Source organism: Oncorhynchus mykiss, chromosome 4, assembly GCF_057628025.1.
Source record: "Oncorhynchus mykiss isolate SJ-2025 chromosome 4, ASM5762802v1, whole genome shotgun sequence".
NCBI lineage: Eukaryota > Metazoa > Chordata > Actinopteri > Salmoniformes > Salmonidae > Oncorhynchus > Oncorhynchus mykiss.
The window spans coordinates 51,544,727-51,561,899 of record NC_143025.1 but is presented as its reverse complement, the minus strand read 5'-3'; the positions used below and the strand labels follow the sequence as shown (position 1 = coordinate 51,561,899).

General features: G+C 45.6%; 1 long non-coding RNA gene across 1 annotated transcript in view; it reads right to left on the bottom strand.

Annotated features, from left to right (window-relative positions):
- Nucleotides 1-13,332, bottom strand: part of LOC149984051 (uncharacterized) — a 615,207-nt gene extending 601,875 nt beyond the window's left edge. The window contains exons 1-2 of the long non-coding RNA XR_016495321.1: nt 12,695-13,332; nt 12,265-12,326 (exon numbers count right to left, since the gene is read on the bottom strand). This is a non-coding gene — a long non-coding RNA (uncharacterized LOC149984051). The remainder of the gene's footprint in view (nt 1-12,264; nt 12,327-12,694) is intronic.
- Between the last annotated feature and the right edge of the window lie 3,841 nt (nt 13,333-17,173).

Sequence of the window (17,173 nt, the reverse complement as noted above, 5' to 3'; positions counted from 1 at the left end):
GATCTCCCCACCAGACTGTTTCACAAACGAATGAAACATTCTGGGAACCTTTAAAGAACAGATTAAATATGTTCTACGGACTTTCTTGTAACATCGGGTGAATGTTTTTTGCACCCTAAAAGAAACAAGTTAGAATCATCTGCACAAATGGACAGTTTTTGTGTTTTTGGAACACATATTTTGTGATGTCCCCACAATGTTCCCACCAATGTTTTAACAAACTAATGAAACATTCTGGGAACCATTAAAGAACAGATTATACAAACAATCTATAATCATCAGCACATTTGGACAGTTTTGTATTATGAGAACATTTGCCTCAACCTAACTAATGCTCTGGGAACTTTCACAAAACCAATTTTGGTTTGCTGGGTTAATACAAGTGTAATGCTATAAAAACACATACCTGGGGGGGGTGTATGTGCCCTTATTCTTGGCACTAAACTATCTCCATATATACAGTGCATTCATAATGTATTCAGACCCCTTTCCCTTTTCCACATTTCATTACGTTACTACCTAATTCTAAAATTTAATAAATAATTTCTTTCCCTCATTCATCGATACAAAATACCCCATAATGACAAAGCGAAAAAAGGCTATTTAGTACTCTTTTCAGATTTATACAAAAAAAACTGAAATACCTTTTTTACAAGTATTCAGACCCTTGCTATGAGACTCGAAATTGAGCTCAGGTCAATCAATCAATCAAATGTATTTAGGAAGCCCTTTTTACATCAGCCGATGTCACAAAGTGCTATACAGAAACCCAGTCTAAAACCCCAAACAGCAAGCAATGCAGATGTAGAAGTATGGTTGCTAGGAAAAATTCTGAGGGGTGGCCAGTCCTCTTCGGTCTGTGCCGGGTGGAGATTATAACAGTACATGGCCAAGATGTTCAAACGTTCATAGATGACCAGCATGGTGAAATAACACATTCACTGAGCAGGTCAGCCGCAGACAGAACAGACAGTTGAAACTGGAGCAGCAGCACGACCAGGTGCACTGTGGACAGCAAGGAGTCATCAGGCCAGGTAGTCCTGAGGGATGGTCCCAGGGCCATGCCTCCTCTCCGGAAGGTAGAGGGAGAGAGAATTAGAGGGAGCATACTTAAATTCACACAGGACACCGGATAAGACAGGAAAAATACTCCAGATATAACAGACTGACCCTAGCCCCCCGACACAAACTATTGCAGCATAAATACTGGAGGGGAGGGGTCGGGAGACACTATGGCCCCGTCTGACGATACCCCTGTACAGGGCCAACCAGGCAGGATATAACCCCACCCACTTTGCAAAAGCACAGCCCCCACACCGCTAGAGGGGTATCTTTAAACCACCAACTTACCATCCTGAGACAAGGCTGAGTATAGCCCACGAATAGCCCACGAAGATCTCCCCCAACGACACAGATGTTTCTACAACCTGATTGGAGTTTACCTGTGGTAATTTCAATTGATTGGGCATGTCTATATAAGGTCCCACAGTTGACAGTGCATGTCAGAGCAATAACCAAGCCATGAGGTCGAAGGAATTGTCCGTAGAGCTCAGAGACAGGATTGTGTCGAGGCACAAATCTGGGGAAGGATACCTAACCATTTCTGCGGCATTGAAGGTCTCGAAGAATACAATGGCCTCCATCATTGTTAAATGTAAGAATATTGGAACCACCAAGACTCTTCCTAGAGCTGGCTACTCGGCCAAACTGAGCAATCGGTGGAGATGGGCCTTGGTCAGGGAGGTGATCAAAAACCAGATGGTCACTCTGACAGAGCTCCAGAGTTCCTCTGTGGAGATGGGAGAACCTTCCAGAAGGACAACCATCTCTGCAGCACTCCACCAATTAGACCTTTATGGTAAAGTGGCCAGACGGAAGCCACTCCTCAGTAAAAGGCACATGAAAGTCTGCTTGGAGTTTGCCAAAAGGCACCTAAAGGTCTCTTGGACCTGGAGAAACAAGATTCTCTGGTCTTTGGCCTGAATGCCAAGTGTCACATCTGGAGGAAACATGGCGCCATCCCTATGGTGAAGCAGGGTGGTGGTATCATCATGCCGTGGGGATGTTGTTCAGTGGTAGGGACTGGGGGACTAGTCAGGATCGGGGGAAAGATGAACAGAGCAAAGTACAGAGAGATCCTTGATGAAAACCTGCTCCAGAGCGCTCAGGATCTCAGACTGGGGAAAAGGTTCACCGTCCAACAGGGCCATCACCATAAGCACACAGCCAAGACAACACAGGAGTGCCTTCGGGACAAGTCTCTGAATGTCATTGAGTGGCCCAGCCAAAGCCCGGACTTGACTCTGTTCGAACATCTCTGGAGAGACCTGAAAATAGCTGTGCAGCGAAACTCCCAATCTAAACTGACAGGGCTTGAGAGGATGGGAGAATGGGAGAAACTCCCTAAATACTGGTGTGCCAAGCTTGTAGTGTCATACCCAAGAAAACTCGAGGCTGTAATCACTGCCAAATGTGCTTCAACAAAGTACTGAGTAATGAGTCTGAATACTTGTGATATTTGAGTTTTACATTTAAAAAAAAAGGTGTAACAAATTCTAAACATGTGCTTTTGCTTTGTCATTATGGGGTATTGTGTGTAGATTGATGAGGGAAAAAAAAACTTTAATCCAATTTATAATGCACTGTACTTCCATATATTTCTTAACTGTTACCGCGGGACCTTCAGATTAATATTGTGTGCCTTGTGGCCATCCTAGAGCAAAGCAACTGACATATCCATGTCCTTGAGAGACTCACCTTTCCAAAGAAGGGTCATATTTATTTGTGTGTAGGCCAAACCGTTTGGACACTACAGATGGTTTCGTGAGAAGACTGATTTCTGGGATGTCTAATGGTCTGACAAACACAGCTCTAGCTCTGCCACCTTTCACCGCAGAAGCGTAAGTGCAACATCGGCTAATGCGGTGGATTGAGACGCATCCAATGCATTCAATGATATCACTAGATTAAACTGACAGATTTTGATGGGAATTTTTGTATTATGCTAATTCCATTTCCTGCTGAAATTGTGGGGACATCACATTAGTTAGATAGCACATTGGATCACTGATGTCTGTCCGGTGAAATAGAGCAATTAAATCAAGCTGTGGATTGTTGAATTAGCATCTAGTCCCTTAGTATACTGTAGCACTTACGATAATAGCCTGTCGCAAGTCGTTCATTCTCCAGTTGTTTAATATGGGCAATGATTGCACATCTCATTTCAAATTTCCCATGAAAATGTATTTTAAAATGCATTTATTTTTATTTCCATGTATTTTATTATGATTGGTTTATTTTTTTATTTAACTAGGAAAGTCAATTAAAAACAAATGAACAAATTCTTATATACAATGACGGTCTACACCGGCCAAACCCAGACAACGCTGGGCTAATTGTACGCCGCCCTATAGGACTTCCAATCACGGCCGGTTGTGATACAGCCTGGTTTCGAACCAGGGTGTCTGTAGTGACGCCTCAAGCATGGAGATGCAGTGCCTTAGAACTTGCTAATGCCTTTTGAAATGATAGCTTAACTAAAACTGCAGGTCCGGGACAAGGTAGCACATCCACTGAACAGGTCAGCCGCAGACAGAACAGTTGAAACTGGAGCAGCAGCACGACTAGGTGGACTGTGGACAGCAAGGAGTCATCAGGCCAAGTAGTCCTGAGGGATGGTCCCAGGGCCATGCCTCCTCTCTGGAAGGGAGAGTGCCTTCCTCAAGGGCACAACGGAAATTGGTGGAACCAGATGTTCTAATGCCAGCCACCCTCCCGTTACTGGCCCACTTGTTATTCATAATATGTTAGTTGCCGGTCACTCCCACCACTCCCATTAGCCCTGGGATTCGAACCGGCAAGCCACCAGTTACTGTCCCACCTATCTAACATTGAGGCCACTGGCCACCCCACAAACTACAGTATAAAATATACCTCTGTTGAATTATTCAGTCTTGAAATGTCAATGCCAATCGGTCTATCTATTCGCATTGTCAGATGATCATTGTTGGTTACACAACCTTGTTAATTAGTAGCTTTCGTGCCTCTCTGATCTGTTATGCATGGGAAATGTGTCCGCGCACCATCTTCTAGATAAACGACATCCATCATTAGCTCACTTTGACATTCACTTTTTTATCAATTGCACTGTCTCCAGTGAGTCTGCAGCATGTACTATTTGAGATGCACTTTTTATTTACGCGCTTTCAAGCTCAACCTTTCTGGTAATGGAGCTGGTTGCGTTCAAGCAATTAATGTAACCACAATGTTAAAAGTGGTGATTCGTCATACAACAGTGATATATAATCATTATGTTGAAAAAATGCTCCAGAACTTTTGTCTGCTTTGTTGCTTTAGTTCACACGGTCAATGTGTATTCCATTGGCTCTCTCTCTCTGGTCTGGTCTGGTCTGGTCTGGTCTGGTCTGGTCTGGTCTGGTCTGGTCTGTCTGTCTGTCTGTCTGTCTGTCTGTCTGTCTGTCTGTGTGTGAAGACATTTTCTCTGTGGCAAGTTGCTAATACGCTGCCGAAGTACAAGATCAAAGTCAGGTATTGTGTGCAGGTTGCTTCTTTTCACTTTTGACTGTACTGCCAACTGGGAAGCTAATTTAATGTACCACTAGTTTAATCCCTTGGAGGCCATCCACCACCTGTCCTCCTTGCCCCTAAAATTAAGGCATTTGAAGAGTGCTCAAGCCCCAGGGCTGACAGCAGTAGGATTAGTATGAATGTATTGCCCCCTTGGGTGTCATAGGCTGTAATACGTTTCCTATTAATTGTTTAGGCCTTTACATATCATTAAAATTGGTATTGATTCTCAAATTGCGACACAGTGAGACAGCACATTTCGTTATTTTTCGCCTTAGCCATTTTCAGAATTTATGTTCAATTTGCCTTCTCTGCTAGTGTGATTTCTCAAAGCCTGGTGATTGATTGTTTTTATGGAAAGGTTAGGAAGTCTGACAGGAAGTGAAATTGTCGGCTGGCAATGCGAAACACCATAGAAAGATGGAGTTTTTTTAATCTGTGCTGGGATACATGGCAATAGACATTTCCTCACTACAGTATTCAGTTTCCTTTTTAAGCTGAAATGCATTCTCCATTCCACAAATGAAATTTGAAGCTGCATCTCGCGTAAGTCAAGATTTAGGCCGCACACTGAGCTGCAAAACATTTGAATCATTACCCAGTGGCCGGGGTTCACATCCTAACTTGGTTAAAAGCTAGAGGTTTTGGCGATGTCAGTAGCCTTCATATGGACATTAATCCATAAAGAAAAATCCAGAATATTCTCTCTGGAAAAACTGTAAGTATCCAAGGCCGGAGTGTTATGGCACCTCACAAGGCCAACTTCACTGAGTTTACATTTAGAGATGGAGCTGCACTGATTTTAAAGATGTTAAAAAGAGGATTTGAGAAAGGTATTTATCTCAGTTCTGCTCAGTTAAAGTTACCTACTGTGTTTGCTGGAGAAGGAAACAAAAAAAAAATCTAACTCAAATGTTCTTTCACTAACAAAACCATTTAATCTTCACCCAAATAAATCTTTACATTTTTGTTATGTATTCAAAACACAAATACTGGAATATTCATCCTCTATTCAGCAGACCTCTTGGTAAACGTAAATGCATTCCTCTGTTCGGGAAGATACCTAAGGGATCTGAAAAGAAGGAATGAAAGGAACATAAACGATGACGTTGTTTACTTTATCTCGCTGTCGTAATGCCATATCGGTGGGTCCCCCGTGGGACGGTTAAGCTAACGTAGGATAAAGCAATTAGCAGGAGGTTGTAAGTCACAAGAAAATTTAGACATATCGATGCAAGAAATAAATGTTTATTTTCAAAGTTAAAGATTTAGCATGAGGGGTAATAGTTTGAAATATTCCCACAACAAGCTGACTATGGAGTTGGCATAGGGCTGTTCTCTTTCAATTATTCATTGAGATATCTCATAGTGGGATTCACCAGAATCTCTGAAAGCTCGAAAAACCAATCACACGTCTTTCAGAGACAGACAGGTCGAGTGTTGAGTGAGCCCCTCTCATCATACTAAAGAGACACTCGCCCACCCTCTGGTCATTCTCACCTCCCTTCAACACAAAGAGTACTACTCTAAGGTCTCCTCAGTACGACTTGATCTGTTTTCCTGTTCAACTGTTCAACTGTTCTCAGGTGTGCGGCGAGGTTACACTGCAGAGCGCAGGATTCTCAGCTCTCGTCTTCTCGGGAAAGTTTGTTTCGGGTAAGAATGAGCTTTTCCACTTTCTTTCCCCTTTGTCTCCTATGGTAGCTTGCGTCACACAGCTAACGACTGAGACATGGCTAGCTACGCTGCAAGGCTAGCTGCTATGCCATGTTGCCTAGACTGACCGTCCCAGCTTCAGCCGATAAGCAGCCGATAAGCAGTTCGTCACAAGACCAATATAGTGCAAGCTTCTTTTGGCTAACTTTGTGCTAACTAGCTAGTCTATCACTGGACGAAAAGGGTCAATATCAGGGGACATCTTTATCTATACATTTCATGATATCTGACATTTTATTAGATATAAGGAGTATACATGCTCCAGATAGATGTCCTTAATTTCATATATGGAGCTAGGATATTCTCCATAATGGGACAGTTTCTACATGTATCCAATCTGGAATTCAGAAATCTCCTTGCTACAGTTTGATTCCAGGGAGATGTCTGTGGTGAGATATGTTCAAGTCATGCACCTGTGGAACGTGTACCCGCTTACATATTTGCATGAACGAATCCATATATTTTCAGAAATGTATGATATCTGTAGTCATTACCTGTATCCATATGAAAAATAGATATCCTTACACGATATTGAAAGATGGCACCGATAGACAGACATGGTGCCGATAGACATGGCCGCCTTGTTTCTCGCTCCTAAGCAACTTTGTAGATTTAACATTTCTCACTTTATTAGCCCAGAACGTTCTAAGCATTATTACATACAGCCGGAAAGAACTATGGCATATCAGAGGGGCTGTAACTCACCAGCATTTCGATGAGGAATGCGACTTAACTAAATTTGATCCTTTGTACGCACCCTTCAAGGCGATTGAACTTATTTCAGAGGCTGCTCCAAGTTGTCGTCAGCAGAGAAGAGGTGTTTGAAGTGGACTTTTAGTTCAACTCAGGAGGCATGCACACCATCCACCACTTCTGAGTATATTATTTGCTAATGTTCAGTCCCTGGACAATAAAGTTGACGAGCTCAGGGCTAGGATCTCCTTTCAGAGAGGCACCAGAGACTGTAACATACTCTGTTTGTAATGCACTTGGGCGTAGTGGGTGCGGAGTCAGGCGCAGGAGGCAGAATATACAGAATAGACCTAAACAAGAAACAGGTATAATTTATAAGACAAAACCAACAGAAAAGGAAAAGCGAAAAAAAAGCCCCCTCAAGCCAGTGTCTCCACACCTTCAGGGCATTTACCACAACTCCCGGTCCCCCACAGTCACGCTCTGCCAGACCGAGCTTCCTCGAAAAGACAGTGCAGGGGCAAGAGTTTCGGTGGCGTACCCGAGCGCTGTGATAGCACATCACCCACCCCATTGAAGGCTCTGTCAGCCTCTGCCGACCACTGTAAATGCACCGGCCCCTCCTTCAGCAGTGAGGTAATGGGGGCCGCTACCTGGCCAAAACCCTAAAAACCGCTGCAACTCCTTCACCGTGGTTGGAGTCGGACAATTACACACGGCCTTAACGCGGTCACACTCCATCATCACCCCTGAGGTGGAAATGCGATAACCCAGGAAGGAGACTGCTCGTTTGGAGAACACACACTTCTCAGCCTTGACGTATAGGTCATGCTCCAGCAGTCTACCCAAGAACCTTGCGCACCAGAGACACATGCGCAGCGTGTATGGCGGAATATATCAGGATATCATCGATATGTACAACCACGCCTGCCCATGCAGGTCCCTGAGAATCTCATCTACAAAGGATTGAGAGACGGCTGGAGCATTCTTTAACCCATGCCTTCATGACGAGGTACTCATAAGGCCCGATGTGGTACTAAACGCGGTTTTCCACTCGTCTCCCTCCCGAAATACGCACCAGATTATACACGCTCCTGAGTTCCAGTTTTGTGAAAAAACGTGCTCCGTAGCGATGAGAGGTCACCCAACTGTGATGGAATTGAGACCTCTATAATCAATGCACGGACGCAGGCCTCCCTCCTTTTTCTTCACAAAAAAGAAACTCGAGGAGAAGGGAGAAATGGAGGGCTGAATGTACCCCTGCCCCAGAGATTCTGTGACATATGTGTCCATAGCCAACGTCTCCTTCTGTGACAATGGGTACACGTGACTCCTGGGAAGCGCAGGGTTTACCTGGAGGTTTATCGCACAATCCCCCTGTCGATGAGGTGGTAATTTAGTCATCCTCTTCTTACAGAATTGGCATACTCAGAGGGAATGCGCACAGTGGAAACCTGGTCTGGACTCACCGACGTGGCACCGATGGAAACTCCCATACACCTACCTGAACACACCTCTGACCACCCCTGGAGAACCCCGTCTCCACGGTGACTGGCCAGCCAGGGAACCCCCAGCACCACTGGAAACGCAGGTGAATCGATAAGGAAGTGACTAATCCGCTCCCTATGATCCCCCTTCGTACCATGTCCAGTGGAACCGTGACCTCCCTGACCAGCCCTGACCCTAATGGTCGGCTATCTAAGGAGTGCACAGGGAAGGGGGAATTTATCGGCACCAGCGGAATTCCCAGCTTACTGGCGAGTCCGCGATCCATAAAGTTCCCAGCTGCGCCTGAATAGACTAGCGCCTTATGCTGGGAAGAGGGAGAAAATTTAATGGAAAAAAATATTTTTTTCTGGGTGAGTTTGATGCTGACTCATCTAGGGTGACCGCAAAGTGTTCTGCCTGCCCCCTTGACTCCCAGATGGGCTCCTCCAGCACCGGTTGGCCGTGTGTCCTCTCCGACCACAGCTGGTGCAGGAGGAGCCTCCTCCTCCGGTACCCCTCGAAGCAGCCCCACTAACTCCATAGGAATGGGAGTGGGAGGGCTAGGAGGTGGAACTGACAGGAGCCTTTCTGAACGCCCACGGGCAGCTAGCAGATTGTCCAGCTGGATTGACATGTCTATAAGTTCTTCAATGGAGAGAGTGGTGTCCCGACACGCTAGCTCCTTGCGGACGTCCTCCCGGAGGCTGCACCGGTAGTGGTCCATCTGGGCCCTGTCGTTCCACCCGGCCCCTGCGGCCAAAGTCCGGAACTCTAACGCAAAGTCCTGCGCGCTCCTCGTCTCCGGCCTGGTGGGAGGTGGAATAGTCGCTCACCCGCCTCTCGGCCCTCCGGAGGGTTGTCGAATACGGCCCGGAAACGGCAGGTGAACTCTGGATAGTGCTCCCTCGCCAAGTCTGGGCAATTCCAGACAGCGTTGGCCCACTACAGAGCTTGACCAATCAGGCAGGAGACGCGGACGCTCACACTCACCGCCCAAAAGGGAGTCGGCCTCACGGTAGCCAGGTACAGCTCGAGCTGGAGTAAAAACCTATGGCACCCAGCCGCCTCTCCATCGTACTCCCTCGGGGGCGCAAGACGAAGTGCGCTGGAGCCGGACGCCGCCGGATGAGTAAGTTCGACTCGGAGGAGCTGGATGTGAAATGGGGAGACCACTCCTCTCCCATCGGTCCATTCTCTCCATCATCTGGTCCATCGCAGACCCAATCCGATGGAGCATGGTGGTATGATGGAGGACCCGTTCCTCCATCAATGGAAGGGGGGTGGCCGCTGCTCCTGCTGACTCCATTCTTGTGGTGCAGGCCAACATGGGAAAAATACCCGTCTCAACATCAACAGTGAAGAGGCAACTACTGGATACTATATCCTTCTAGGCAGAGTTGCAAATAAAAAAACATATCTAAGAAAAGATTAGGATGGACAAAAGAACTCTGCCTAGAATGCCAGCATCCCTAGAATGCCAGCATCCTGGAGTCGCCTCTTCACTGTTGACTTTGACTTTCTGTTTTGCGTGTACTATTTAATAAAGTTGCCAGTAGTGGACTTGTGAGGCGTCTGTTTCTCAAACTAGACAGTCTAATGTACTTGTCTTCTTGCTCAGTTGTGCACCGGGGCGTCCCACTCCTCTTTCTGTTTGAGTTAGAGACAGTTTTCGCTGTTCTGTGAAGGGAGTAGTACACAGCGTTGTACGATATCTTCAGTTTCTTGGCAATTTTTCACTTGGAATAGACTTCAATTCTCAGAAGAAGAATAGATTGACGGGTTTCAGGAGAAAGTGCTTTGTTTCCGGTCATTTTGAGCCTGTGATCGAACCCACAAATGCTGATGTTCCAGATACTAGTCTATAGAAGGACAGTTTTATTGCTTCTTTAAATCAGCACCAAGGTTTTCAGCTATGCTGACATAATTACAAAAGGGTTTTCTAATGATCAATTAGCCTTTTTAAACTGATAAACTTGAATTATCTAACACATCGTGTCATTGGAACACAGGAGTGATGGTTGCTGATAGAAGCTTCTGTACACCTATGTTGATATTCCATAAAAAATCAGCAGTTTCCAGCTACAGTAGTCATTTACAACATTAACAATGTCTACACTGTATTTCTGATCAATTTGATGTTATTTTAATGGACGAAAAATGTGCTTTTCTAAGTGACCCCAAACGTTTGAATGTTAGTGTAGGTAGGGGTAAAGTGATTATGCATGGTTAATAAACAGCTAGTAGCAACTGCGTAAAAAAAAGGGGGTTTCAATGCAAATAGTCAGGGTAGACATTTGATTAGCTGTTCAGCAGGCTTATGGCTCGGGGGTAAAAGCTATGAAGAAGCCTTTTGGACCTAGACTTGGCACTCAGGTACCGCTTGCCGTGCTATAGCAGAGAGAACAGTCTATGATTAGGGTGATTGGATTCTTCAGCAAGGTTTAGGGCCTTCCTCTGACACTGCCTGGTATAGAAGTCTTGGATAACAGGAAGCTTGGCCCCAGTGATTTACTGGCCATGGGCAGTACCCTCTGTACGCCTTGTGGTCGGATTCCGAGCAGCTGACATACCAGGCGGTGATGCAACCAGGATCTGAGGGCCCATGCCAAATCTTTTCAGTCTCTTGAGGGGAATAGGTGTTGTCTTCTTGACTGTCTTGGTGTGTTTGGACCATGATATTTGTTGGTGATGTGTACAACAAGAATCTTGAAGCTCTCAACCTGCTCCACTACAGCCCCATCGATGAGAATGGATGTGTGCTCTGCCCTCCTTTTCCTGTATCTCACGATCGTCCCCTTTATCTTGATTACATTGAGAGAGAGGTTGTTGTCTTGGAGGTCTCTGACCTCCTCCCTATAGGATGTCTCATCAGCACTTACGTCTGAGGGGCCCCCATGTTAAGGATCAGCGTGCAGATGTGTTGTTGCCTACCCTTACCAACTGGGGGCGGCCCATCAGGAAGTCCAGGATCCAGTTGCAGTTCCAGGGTCCTTAGCTTAGTGATGAGCTTTGAGGGCACTATGGTGTTGAACGCTGAGCTGTAGTCAATGAACAGCATTCTCATGTAGGTGTTCCTTTTGTCCAGGTGGGAAAGGGCAGTGTGGATTAACATAGAGATTGCGTCACCTGTGGATCTGTTGGAGCGATATGCGAAATGGAGTGGGTCTAGGGTATCGGGGAGGATGCTGTTACGTCTAGTAATTTGCCTGGTCCCGCGGCTTTGTGAATGTTGACCGGTTTAAAGGTCTTGCTCACATCGGCCTCTGAGAGTATTATCACACAGTCATCCAGAACAGCTGGTGCTGTCGGGCAAGCTTCAGTGTTGCTTACCTCGAAGCGAGCATAAACGGCATTTAGCTCGTCTGGAAGGCTCGCGTCACTGGCCAGCTCTCGTCTGGGTTTCCCTTTATAGTCCGTAATAGTTTTCAAGCCCTGCCACATCTGATGAGCGTCAGAGCCGGTGTAGTAGGATTCAGTCTTAACCTTTCTGGTCTCCCCATCCCGGATCCGGGATCGTGAATACAGACTCAAGCTCATTACCATAACGCAACGTTAACTATTCATGAAAATCGCAAATGAAATGAAATAAATATGCTAGCTCTCAAGCTTAGCCTTTTGTTAACAACACTGTCATCTCAGATTTTCAAAATATGCTTCTCAACCATTGTAAAACAAGCATTTGTGTAACAGTATTAATGGCTAACGTAGCATTTAGCATTAGCATTCAGCTGGCAACATTTACACAAAAAAACAGAAAAGCATTCAAATAAAATCATTTACCTTTGAAGAACTTCAGATGTTTTCAATGAGGAGACTCTCAGATAGCAAATGTTCAGTTTTTCCTGAAAGATTATTTGTTTAGGACAAATCGCTCCGTTTTCTGCGTCACGTTTAGCTATGAAAAAACCCCTGTATCCAGGATTGTGTAAATCTATCAGCAAGCTCATTAGCATAACACAACGTTAACTATTTATGAAAATCGCAAATGAAATGAAATAAATATGCCATCTCTCAAGCTTAGCCTTTTGTAAACAACACTGTCATCTCAGATTTTCAAAATATGCTTCTCAACCATAGGAAAACAATCATTTGTGTAAAAGTAGCTAGCTAGCGTTAGCATTTCGCGTTAGCATTTAGCGTTAGCATTAGCGTTAGCATCCAGCACGCAACATTAACAAAAACATAAAAGCCTTCAAATAAAATCATTTACCTTTGAAGAACTTCTGATGTTTTCAATGAGGATACTCTAGATAGCAGATGCTCAGTTTTTCCAAAAAGATTCCTTGTGTATTAGAAATAGCTCCGTTTTATACATCACATTTGGCTACCAAAAAAAATCCGAAAATTCAGTCCTCAAAACGCAAACTTTTTTCCAAATTAACTCCATAATATCGACTGAAAACATGGCAAACGTTGTTTAGAATCAATCATCAAGGTGTTTTTCACATATCTCTTCATTGATACATCGTTCTTGGACACATGCTTTCTCCCCTGAATCAAATGGTAAAGTAGAAGCAGCTGGCAATTGCGCACCGAATTCGACGCAGGACACCAGGCGGACACTTGGAAAATGTAGTCTCTTATGGTCAATCTTCCAATGATATGCCTACAAATACGTCAAAATGCTGCTAAGACCTTGGGCGAACGACAGAAAGTGTAGGCTCATTCGTTGCGCAATCACAGCCATATAAGGAGAGAATGGAAAACAGAGCTTCAGAAATTCTGCTAATTCCTGGGTGATGCATCATCTTGGTTTCGCCTGTAGAATGAGTTCTGGGGCACTTACAGACAAAATCTTTGCAGATTCTGAAACTTCAGAGTGTTTCCTTTCCAAAACTGTCAAGAATATGCATAGTCGAGCATCTTTTCGTGACAAAATATCGCGCTTAAAACGGGAACGTTTTTTATCCAAAAATGAAATAGCGCCCCTAGAGCTCTAACAGGTTAATCCTGTATTGGCGCTTTGCTTGTTTGATGGTTCGTCTGAGGGCATAGCAGGATTTCTCATAAGCGTGCAGATTAGTGTCCCGCTCCTTGAAAGCGGAAGCTTTAGCCTTTAGCTCGATGCAGATTTTGCCTGTAATCCATGGCATCTGGTTGGGATATGTTCGTACGGTCACTGTGGGGATGACGTCGTCAATGTACTTATTGATGAAGCTGATGACTGAGGTGGTATACTCCTCAATGCCATTGGATGAATCCAGGAACATATTCCAGTCTGTGCTAGGAAAAAAGTCATGTAGCATAACATCTGTGTCATCTGACCACTTCCGTATTGAGCGAGTCACTGAAACTTTCTGCTTTAGTTTTTGCTTGTAAGCAGGAATCAAGAGGATAGAATTGTGGTTAGATTTGTAAAATGGAGGGAGGGAGAGAGCTTTGTATGCATCTCTGTGTGATCTAGAGTTTTTCTGCCTCTGGTTGCACATGTGACATGCTGGTAAAAATTTGGTATAAGTGATTTAAGTTTGCCTGCATTAAAGTCCCCAGCCACGGGACAGCCACTTCTGGATGAGCATGTTCTTGTTTGCCTATGGCCTTATAGAGTTGGTTGAGTGTGGTCTTAGAGCCAGCATCGGTCTGTGGTGGTAAATAGACCAGCTACGAATAATATAGATAGTGTGATCTACAGTTTATCAGTTTATCAGAAGGTAATCTACCTCAGGAGAGCAATACCTCGAGACTTCTTTAATATTATACATCACGCACCAGCAGTTATTGACAAAAAGACACACACACCCCTCGTCGTACCAGACGTACAGTTGAAGTCGGAAGTTTACATACACCTTAGACAAAGACATTTAAACTCAGTTTTTCACAATTCCTGCTTTTTAATCCCAGTAAAAATGAAACCCCCATGCTTCATGGTTGAGTTGGTGTTCTTCGGCTTGCAAGCCTCCCCCTTTTTCCTCCAAACATGATGGTCATTATGGCCAAACAGTTCTATTTTTATTTCATCAGACCAAAGGACAATTCTCCAAAAAGTACAATCTTTGTCCCCATGTGCAGTTGCAAACCGTAGTCTGTTTTTTGATTGCGGTTTTGGAGCAATGGCTTCTTCCTTGCTGAGCGGCCTTTCAGGATATGTTGATATTGGACTCGTTTTACTGTGGATATAGATACTTTTGTACTCGTTTCATCCAGCGTCTTAAAAAGGTCCTTTGCTGTTGTTCTGGAAATGATTTGCACTTTTCGCACGAAAGTATGTCAATCTCTAGGAGACAGAACGCATCTCGTTCCTGAGGGGTGCGATGGCTGAGTGGTCCCATGGTGTTTACACTTGCGTGGTATTGTTTGTACTGATGAACAGGGTACCTTCAGGGTTTTGGAAATTGCTCCCAAGGATGAATCAGACTTGTGGAGGTCTACAATAATTTTTCGGAGTTCATGGCTGATTTCTTTTGATTTTGCCATGATGTCAAGCAAAGAGGCACTGAGTTTGAAGGTAGGCCTTGAAATACAATACATCCACAGGTACACCTCCAATTGACTCAAATGATGTCAATTAGCTTCTAAGGCCTTGGCAGAAGCTTCTTTAGCCATGACATAATTTTCTGGAATTTTCCAAGCTGTTTAAAGGCACAGTCAACTTAGTGTATGTAAACTTCTGACCCACTGGAATAGTGATACCGTGAATTGTAAGTGAAATCATCTGTCTGTAAACAATTGTTGGAACAATTACTTGTGTCATGCACGAAATAGATGTCCTAACCGACTTGCCAAAACTATAGTTTGTTTAACAAGAAATGTGTGAAGTGATTAAAACGATTTTGTATGACTCCAACCTAAGTGTATGTAAACTTCCAACTTCAACTGTAGCTTCTCTGTTCTGCCGATGCATGGAAATTCCTGCCAGCTCTATATTTTCCGTGTCATCGTTCAGCCACGACTCGGTGAAACATCAGACATAATCGTAGGTCATCAATTATTTTCCAATGATTGCATGTTAATAAGTAGAACGAATGGCAGTGGGAGTTTACTCACTCACCTACGGATTCTCAGAAGGAAGCCCGGTCTGCGCCCTCTTTTACTACGTATTTTCTTCATGCAAATTACAGGATATTGAACTTTTCCCGGGAAAGCAATATTTCCTTCTTGTCGGCCTCGTTAAAGGAAAAAGTTTCTTCCAGTCGTGGTGGGTAATCGCTGTTGTCACGCCCTGACCTTAGTGTTCTTTGTTTTCTTTATTTGTTTTGGTTAGGTCAGGGTGGGGCATGGGTGATGGTTAGGTCAGGGAGTGGCATGGGTGTTTTTTTTACTGTCTAGGGGTTTTGTAGGTTTATGGGGTCGCTTACTATCTAGGTGTTTATGTATGTCAATGGTTGCCTAGATTGGTTCTCAATTAGAGGCAGCTGTTTATCGTTGTCTCTAATTGGGAACCATATTTAGGCAGCCATCTTCTTTGGGTATTTCGTGGGTTATTATCTATGTCTAGTTGCCTGTGTCTGCACATTTGTAGTATAGCTTTACGGTCGTTTTTGTATAGTTTGTTAAGTGTTCTTCATCTTCACTAAAATCATGTATTCATATCACGCTGCGCCTTGGTCTCCTCCGTACAACGAACGTGAAAGAATAACACACCATAAAAGGACCAAGCAGCGTGATAAGGAGGAACAGCGCTTTGTGGAATTGAGATACTGGATGGTAAAACATCCTAGACCTGGGAGGAGGTAATGGCAGGGGACAAGACCCTGCCATGGAAGCAGGGGGAGAGAGCAGAGGAGGAACGGCGACGGTATATGGGTACAAGGCTAGCACGGAAGCCAAAGAGGCAGTCCCAATACTTTTTTGGGGGGGCGGCACACAAGGAGTTTGGCTAAGTCAGGTAGGAGACCTGAGCCAACTCCTCGTGCTTACCGTGGCGGCGTCGTACTGGTCAGGCACCGTGGAGCGCACAGTGTCCCCAGTACGCGTGCTTAGCCCGGTACGCTACATCCCAGCCCCCCGCATCTGCTGGGCTAGGGTGAGGATCCAGCCAGGGCAGATGGTACCAGCCCTGCTCTCCAGACAGCCAGTGTGTCTCCTGGGGCAGGATATCCTGCGCCGGCGTTGCACACTGTGTCTCCCGTATGTCTGCACAGCCCAGTGCGTCCTGTTCCTGCGCCCCGCACGTGCCGGGCTAGAGTCACCATCCAGCCAGGACGAGTTGTGCAGGCCATTAGCTCAAGAAATCCAGTGCGTCTTCACGGTCTGGTCTATCCAGTACCACCAGTGCCAACACCATGCACCATGCACCAGACCTCCAGTACGCCTCCACAGCCCAGTACATCCTGTTCCTCCTCCCCGCACTCGCCCTGAGGTGCGTGTTTCCAGCCCAGTACCACCAGTGCCGGCACCATGCACCAGGCCACCAGTGCGCCTCCAGGTTCCAGTACTCCCTGTTCCTGCTCTTCGCACTCGCCCTGAGGTGTGTGTCCCCAGCCCGGTACCACCAGTGCTGGCACCAGGCCTATAGTGCGCCTCGGCAGTCCAGTACGCCCTGTTCCTCCTCCCAGCACTCGCCCTGAGGTGTGTGTCCCCAGCCCGGTACCACCAGTGCTGGCACCAGGCCTATAGTGCGCCTCGGCAGTCCAGTACGCCCTGTTCCTCCTCCCAGCACTCGCCCTGAGGTGCGTGTCCGCGGCCCAGTACCACCAGTACCGGCACCATGCACCAGGCCTACAGTGCGCCTCGCCAGTCCAGAGTGTCC